Source organism: Varroa jacobsoni, unplaced genomic scaffold (assembly GCF_002532875.2).
Source record: "Varroa jacobsoni isolate VJ856 unplaced genomic scaffold, vjacob_1.0 scaffold_397, whole genome shotgun sequence".
Lineage (NCBI taxonomy): Eukaryota > Metazoa > Arthropoda > Arachnida > Mesostigmata > Varroidae > Varroa > Varroa jacobsoni.
Window position 1 is genome coordinate 21,564 of NW_019213299.1, and position 8,503 is coordinate 30,066.

The window sequence follows — 8,503 nt, forward strand, 5'->3', positions numbered from 1 at the left end:
TCAACACTAATTGTTAGTTTCTATTGTTGATAAAGAGATGATGATGAAACCCATTTAGGGCTAGTGAAAACACTGACCAAAAAGGCCCTTAGCGAGACTGTTTGTTACATGTTTAGTCAATTCAAGAAATAAAAAGGTTAAAGGTTATGAAGGAAACGGCAATACCTAAAGATCTCAAATGGAAGAAAGACCTGCTATTATCATAAAAGCTTATAAACAAAATACGGATATTCTCTGAAAAGGAAACAGCCGGTTTTGCTAAATATCTCCAACTCAAGATGTATGTGTAGCGCGGCTGTCGACAGCGCACAGTGTGGCTCCTCTATGATGAAGCATAGCTTTATCGCCACGATTCAGTGACGGCCAGAATCGAGGAAAAAATAGTTAAGCGATATGCCCTTCCACTTTCATATCCATCAGGTAAAAGCCTGCGCGATTTCGATTACTTTCACGCAGATTCCCTGGCGTATGTCACCGTCGATCTGTTCGAACAAGCCATGGATTACTAGATGAGGTATGATACTACAAATTATAAGTATGCGGTCGGTGAGAAGCTTCAAAGCGCAAAGTTCAATGTGCAAGCAAGTAAGGGAGATCCAATATCTACACAAAATTAAATCAAGGAACTATTTTGCATATGCTAAAGGTGTCATTCCTTATGATCATGTTTCTTGAATATTATTATGACGCACCCAATTACACCGTAGATTCGAGACCTAAAGCCCTGGCTAATCTATCTCAAAATACCGATTCCTTGATCTACAAACACCATTTTATTAATAGCTATAAACCTGTTAACGTATTGCTAAAGTAGGCTACATTTAATAAATTCCAATGAAATTTATTTTGGTCTGATAACAGACGAAGTGCTCGAAGAAAGCTCAAATTTCAGTATCAAAAAATGCTGTTTGAGTTGTAATAATGAATTTTCAAGCGATATAAAACTAAAGCTTACTAAGTATCTTTTAGTTCTCCTCGTAAAAAGTTTTCCTCGAATTTTTCAAAAGCTACTGGAAATAACGTAGATGAACTTCTTTGAACAAAAAAAAATTCTTTGCAAGTTCGTCCTGCGCGGAATGACTAAATAGTAGCTGATCTTTGCCCAAATTCCAAAAACGGTGTACTATTTTCTGCCACGAGGAGTCTGTTTTTTTATTCTCAAGAGAATCGGCTTTCATATAATATCAAGAATGGCGGATGAACACATGTTCGTTACGATAATAAGCCCGTCAAACTTTTCTCCAATTTAAATGTACTAGCCTGTATATATAAATATATGAAGGATACGGATAATAACCAGATTCCAATGTTTCATATCATACCTACGAGTTTGACTAATTATTAAAAATTTGCAACTGATTTATACTACCACCCCTTCATCACTAAATATAGAATAGTACAAAATGGGTATTTATTGATAGCGAACAATGTCGCCACAGTATAATTTGTATAGCAACCTATAATCTATCATCACCGTTAGCGAGTTAACCAAGTTTTAAAATCTATCGTAATTTTGCAGTCGTATAATATGACAAATGATAATACGTGTTTTGCAAGTGAATTTTCCGTAATCATCAAAGAAAAACTAATGTGGTTTTATGGGTTGTACGCTCATTTCATAACCAAAAATAAATAGCTCCGAGTCTTGCTTCCGATATTGTTTCAAGTGGCCACCTTCCAGTGCAAAATAGGGTGTGTCTACCCTCGGGTTCTAATCTAGACCACTTCAAGTGTCCCTAAATTGAACGGGCAAACAAGATACTCCTCTGGAATGACGTGGACATCCTTCCCGTAACCAACAATTATTAACATGACTAGACGAATAGAACTATCGCATCCTACTTTCCCGTATCGATTGCAGTGCCTTCTCTTTTTATCGGTCTCTCCGATTCAATAAGTACTCAATCGATTAAGTTAAAATTTGATTCTCACGTCGAAATGTAACGTCGAATGCTATATTGAATAGAGGGCACCTGGAACTACATTCATATCAACACATACCTAAATATACTGGAAAATGGACATCTATGTCCACCTCTCCTGTATATTTGATATCCAGATCTGATACATGAGGAATATAGGTTATCGCCATCAGCAACTCATATGTTATTAAACCATTGCAAGCTTTCTTTCTGTAAAGCAGAGGCACGGCTCTCACAGCATAGCTTCGATGAAAGCACGAACAAAGAAAATTAACAATAATGCACCGGGACATTCGAAATCTTCACGTAAACTATGATAATAACAAGTAGATTGCACACTCAGTAGTCCCATTGATGTGCACAAATATTTATATTATGATCCGCTTCTTCAACCCGTCTTACCACTTGGTTCCTTTGTTATCTCGCAAAAATGAGCGGTACTTTTTAAATTTTATTGAATAGGTTTCATCTGCTACATTGATGTCGGGGGCTGAATGTGAATGTATTGATATTCATACATGCGCAGATTTAAAATGTTCGTCAAGGATGAAGTAACGCTAATGAGAACCGCCAGAATTAAACTTTTACGTTGGAAAAACAAGTGGTCTTATCATGCCCTGCTATTTAATATAACTAAAATTGGCAGTAAATATCCAATGATCTCATTAAGCAAAAACTTAAATCAGTTATAGCTTAAAGTGGTTACCGAGGTTAAACCAATAAAAATTGAGCCTGGCTTATCAATATAAGATATGTATAATAGTCTAAGATTTTTTTTAACAGGTGATTAATTATTAGTTACGGTTTCGACATTTACGTGACCCGAAAGACGATTGTCTCAACGGTGCAGTGATCACGCACTTCCCTATAAAACTTCAAGACATGTGGTGGTCTAGGTTCGAAATATGGCCTAAAAAGACTCACTTTATTTCATATTGTAAGCCAGCCGTCTGAAGCAACGCTTAACGCCAGTAAGAGACATAAAACGTAAAATACATTGAAACTCTCTTTGTTCAGGTAATAACAAAATACAATCAGGTTAGTCAAAAGAAGCCAGCGATCATAAAGAAGCGAATAACGCACAAGACCAATACCACGACAAAGACACGTCACATTATTTTACTTAGCTTTGCATTGCGCTTGACAAAATACGGCAATTAGGAATTATGTAAACTACGTTTCAAAAATGTATTACATTTAAGTACCTTCGAACCACAGTACACAATTTATAAGAGAAAAGTCAGGGCAGTATATAGACACATAGGCTTAGCTAGTATTTAAAATTATATAAAAAGACAGACCTAAGTGATTACCTGCCTAATGCATGGCTCATTTCGTACAAAAATTAGCACCTTTACTTTGAAGCAGTGTCTATCAGTATAAAAATTCGTAAGATACGAAAAACTCATTGCCAAAGCTAACCAATAGTACACCTCGTTTTTCTACTCGTTCTTTGTTTTTTCTTTAAGCCATTTTTACACGCGTACCTAGATTAGATGGCATCCAGTCAAAGTATCCAAGAGCGACTTTTTCTCATAGTCTCGATCCCAGTGCACTTTCTTTGCTAACGAGTCTTCTAAGCAGCAATGTCAGTGCCTGACCTCAAACTCAACTACTGTCATTTTTACATCTGGCACCCATACAGGTGTGATGCTGGTACACGCTTGCTACAGCGGCTGATGCGACTGTGTCTATACACATCTATACATGTTTAGATGTATGAACATATGCATACGTTAGGCATTACTGTCGTTCTCGTTATCGCCGTCCTTACATTCTTCACAATAGTAATTTATTGACGTTGAATCGATAAAGTGTATAGCGACTGTCACTTAGCTCTGCAATCGGATACACTACAATTCGTGCAACAGTAAAAAGCCACTGATATCATATGCATATGGTCACTCTACAGTAATAATAATAATGGTATTGAAACCTCAAGTTAGAGTCTACACTAAAGAGGCAGGACACATGGCATCAAATTTCGTACAAAGAGCAAAAATACCCAAATGATCTATAACAAGCAGTTTAGCCCCGTTCAGTAATTCTTAGGTAAACATCTTACTACTAAAAGCGTTAAAATATTTATATTGGCTGAATAAGTACCTACCCGCATTATGCTGGCGAGTTTAATAGAAAGGATCTTTAAACGTCGTCATCTGTTAATTTACGCGAAATAATGTTTACGTTAAATTATTCCATTGATCCTCTATGCTGGTAGCGTTATAGACACGCAACTAATAACTCGATTATTGTTTGAAAGTTAAACGTGGCGGGTTTTTCGACATATTATATTTATTACAAGCTTTTTCAGCTACTAACTGTAGAAAGATGAAGGGACTAATGTTTTGTCGTGTAAAAACAGACTACAATTGGAACGTTTTCACAAACTAATGTGAATCGTTAGCCAATTTAAAAAAAAAAAACTGTAAAAACCAAAGTTGAACTAAATTCGATGGTTACTCGTTCTCTCTAGGCTAGCTTTTACCAGCAATATGGTTGCACTGACGATTGCAGTTGGCTAGATGCAAGTTCTAATAAAAAAGAGCTGCCTATAACCATCCAACGATCTTCTTGCTTTGGTTTTATTCTAAACCTTTATTTCTGCTAACCGACAAGACCTGCGCAGCCTTAGGTATTGATATTGTCACGTATTCATGTTACACAATATGCACTAAAAATGGGTTTTATTTAATTTATTTAATTACATCTCTAGGTGTGAGCTACTCATACCAGGCGTTGGCCAATGGGTTCTTTAAAAAGCTTCTAGTAGAACATCTCTTAAGTTCAACCCGGTGTGACCCCGACTATTTCCATCACCACAGCGCCAGCAGCAGCAGTAGCTATCGTCAATGTACAGTTTATTAATTCGATGTAGTCAACATTTTTGGTGGCAGCAAATTCGAAGTTTCAGTCTGTAGAAACATATACACGCACTGACGGCAACATGACTTCTGTTCACGCACGTATGACACCTTACGCACCTTTGAAGACTGCGCCAGCTATAGAATAGATAAGTAAGCCATCAGAGCACAACTGTTCACACACACTGGCGTTCCGATCGCAAATCAACGACTAGATGTCCACAACAAGCCGACTAGTTAGGCTTTTCTAATATGGACGGGCATGGCGGGCTTTTTTAAGCTTATGATCTGACTATTAGCGGCCTTTATCCTTTCTAGGATAAGAGTGAAATGATGCTTGATCTAAGTGTGACCTACACTGTAAATAGCAAACATAAACTACGTTGACAAACATGCATTTTCTTTACAATATTAGATTGTAAAATGATTGGTGCTCGGAATCGAAAAACAATTACTTGTGTGATTTGTAAATCAAATACCTTTACAATAATTAAAAGATAAAATGACAAACTTGTCCACTTCATCATGATTTGTCCTATAAAAATTCTAATGATGTTTTAACATTCTCACAACTGTATAATGCAGGCTTGATCAGATGTTGCTAAAAAAATTAACTTCTCAGGGCTAAAAAAACACATTTGCAACATACCCCAAGCCCAGATAAAAAAAACTACACATTTCTCTCTCAAAATCGATATGCAGTTGTGGCTCAGATAGCATAGCTACCGTGATTTTAAACTAAAGCTTTTTCTTTATGCACCCCTCTAGCATTGCCTGAAAAGAAACCAAGTTAAGTGAATTTACTAATTCTAATATATTTGATTGGTAAAAGGAAATTAAGAATTGTAAGAGCTGTTCAAAATTGCCTTACTTTGAACTTAATGAACTATATGCTTAGAACTCCAACAAAGTTATTCTGTTCTCTTTTGAACATATTAGAAATTTTTAGTAATGTAATTTTGGGTTCTATATTATTAACTTCTATAAATTCTTGTTATTGTAATGTTCTATAAGTATCTATTAAGTATATAATAATATGGCGCTATAGTCCTTAGATAGCTTTCTTAAATGAAATGTGTATTCCGTGAAAAACCTGTGTGTTTTTAGCGAAGTTCCTAATTGCAGGGCATCAACCATCATTCTCTGTTTGTAATACGTCAAGAATCTTCTACTTCGCTTATGCAGCTATTGTTTAAAAATATTTGTTTGTTGTCAGGTTTGTGCTAACCGAAGTGTAAAGTTTTCGAGTAAAGAACGTTGAGTAATATTATGGACGCAAAGCTGCATCTAGTTTTAAGGGCAGCGTTTTTTATTGCGACTCTTTCTGGGTTGCCGCGAAATGGGCGTGATATTTCCGGCAAACTTATATTAATGCGAGTGCGTTAACGGACATCAAAAAAATCCCTATAAGACGTGATTGGGTCTCAATTGTACATTTTCGCCGGTAGAACTTAACGGCAGCTACTTTTTCCGCTTTCTTTCAAAAACGTGGTCAGGTACTGAAGCATCACCGCTAAAATAATCAATAATTATTGATATTTGGTTATAATTTTGTTGAAATGCAGAGCAATATTTGGTCGTGTAAGCTTTACTTTCGCACTCATTTTAGATACTTTGATGGGTAAGTGTTTGTCGATAAGAATGGTAATTCTGTTCTTTTGATACCATTATGGCCGTTATGGCGTTTACTCCCTTCGTTTTTGTTTTTGCCAGAAATAAGGAGGATTAAAAAGAGAGGCAATATAAACTGAATATATGTAGCAATATACTGCTAGCCATTTGTCATTGTGAAAGGTTTTACGACTTTATCATGTCATCGATGTTCTTAAATATGCTGCATGGAAGTCTCGATGGGAAGTGTAGCCTTGGCACGGTATTGATTGACAGTACTGACAGCAACGGCTACTCCAATAGTTAAAAAAGAAAAAGGACTGAGGGACAATAGGCAGGAAAGCGAATAGAATTTTTGAACTAGGTGGTCACTGAATTCATTCATCATCAAGTTCTCAGTTTACCCTGTTGTTTGCTTTACTTATTTCTGCTCTGATCTGCTTAAAACGATCAGAAACTATACAGCTCAGAGGTAGATAAAATGGTAAATAACAGTATCACTTGAACTTCACATGCGCCTAGGAGCTTTTCATTCCTACATTCAAAAGTTTTGGCCTAATTTCCCCTTTCCACCAATACATAACAAGAATGCTTCGCACGTCGTTATTCATTTTATTTCTTTGATTTATATATACTACATCACAGAGATACGACCAACTTCTCGGAAATGCTTTGTTTTATAAAAAGTGTTGTGCACTACACCAAAAGGTTCCCATGAATTAGTTTTTTCGCAAGTTTGTTTTAAACCGTCCCGCTCTTATACTGGTTGCTGTCGTTTGGCACGGAGGGCGCCACTGTCTCTGAGTCTGAGCAATGTTCTTAGAAATTAATGTTTGCAGGATAGGGTGAGTGAGCAAACTGTCGTTGTTAATGTCCAAGCAGAGAGCGGCTTAAATTCTGGGAATCGACGCCGAGCGCAGCGGAGAAGTGCGGTGGATCAGAAAACCCGGCAAGTGAGTGCATGCACCAGCACGCTGTTCGCCGCCTTAAAGTCATTTAGCGGTGAATCCGAAACCGGAAGTGAAATTCAGATTAGCGCGAACGAGGAAGATGCGGCGCGCAAATGGATAACACGGCCAAGTATCAAGTGTAACAAAAAAGAAAGAAGAGACTGACTAATTGACGGACAAAGGAATCACTGCCAGCATTCCGTGAACACCAGCTAACGACCGAAACTATTGAATATCAATGCTCAGATGATACCCAGGATGAGAAAGTACAATTAAGCGTAAGTGGTAGACAAACACTTCTTACGCTTGAACATATTTGTAGTTCCTAGGGAATAATAAAGGCTTTGATTTTGACATAGTTTAGACCAAAGGGAGGCTTCGGGATAAAACGTTGTTGGTTGTCAATCCAAAACGTTGGATTGGCGCCAAAGAAGCTAAGTTAATAAAATATTATTACTTCGGTAAGTGGACACATTGGAGTTCCAAAATAAAATACAAAGGTCTTTCTTATTTCACTGCACAGTAATGAAAAATACTGCTGGTTCTTTCTCGTGTACTTAAGGAGTTGCAAATCTACAAGTGTTTATACAAGGGTTCCTGGGGACTCCTTCGAATGCACGTTTACGATAAAATTGATGTCTTGTCAAAGATGTACCCAAACAAAAGAACAAACCCCTCCCTGCCTTCATTTGACTATCAACACCCGAAGCGTTTCGTTGCAATTCATCCAATCGCGTCTCCCATTAGTCCCCCTCCAAAGCCTTTCCTCTCGCTTAAACACAGCATTTTTCTCATCGAACGTCGCTGATAGGCGGTTTGTGTGGCTCGTCCAAATTCCTGGAATCGTCTCTCCATTACCATGTTGTCCTCAGGGCTGTCCAGTTGAAAGAGGATTTAGAGCTCTGATTTGGTTAAAGCAGCGAAAGTTGGGTGAGTCGCATGGGGGATAAGACATGTACATGGGGTGGTTGTTGATTGAGTAGTGTTTGCAGTGTAGTTAATGTGCATAAGAACGATGAAAGATAATTGAAAAAATACTTTATTCACCTTTAAAAATCTCTAGTTACTGGCGACAGTGACCACTTTTGTTTAATGTTATTTTCAGCTATGTATAATTTTGCTGATGAATACTCCGATACGGTACCAAACAGATCAT

The 8,503-nt window shown here is 37.3% G+C and overlaps 2 protein-coding genes across 17 annotated transcripts in view; one reads left to right on the forward strand and one right to left on the reverse strand.

Annotated features, from left to right (window-relative positions):
- Positions 1–8,503, reverse strand: part of LOC111260078 (uncharacterized) — a 35,364-nt gene that overhangs the window by 19,026 nt on the left and 7,835 nt on the right. For 2 of the 6 annotated variants that reach the window (XM_086968131.1, XM_022832555.2), the window contains exon 4: positions 4,656–5,560. The exons of 1 other annotated variant lie outside the window; for it this stretch is intronic. The gene's annotated coding sequence lies outside the window, so the exon portion shown is untranslated. Of the gene's footprint in view, positions 1–3,409; positions 3,827–4,032; positions 4,052–4,655; positions 5,561–8,503 lie in introns of those variants that run through there. 3 more of the 6 variants (XM_086968132.1, XM_022832551.2, XM_022832554.2) reach the window with 3 other exon arrangements.
- The window catches only part of LOC111260079 (cytokine-inducible SH2-containing protein), a 58,777-nt gene continuing 56,737 nt past the window's right edge, over positions 6,464–8,503 (forward strand). For 3 of the 11 annotated variants that reach the window (XM_022832559.2, XM_022832557.2, XM_022832561.2), the window contains exons 1-2: positions 6,986–7,625; positions 8,159–8,277. The gene's annotated coding sequence lies outside the window, so the exon portion shown is untranslated. Of the gene's footprint in view, positions 7,626–8,158; positions 8,278–8,503 lie in introns of all 11 variants that reach the window. The other 8 variants (XM_086968133.1, XM_086968134.1, XM_022832560.2 and 5 more) reach the window with 5 other exon arrangements.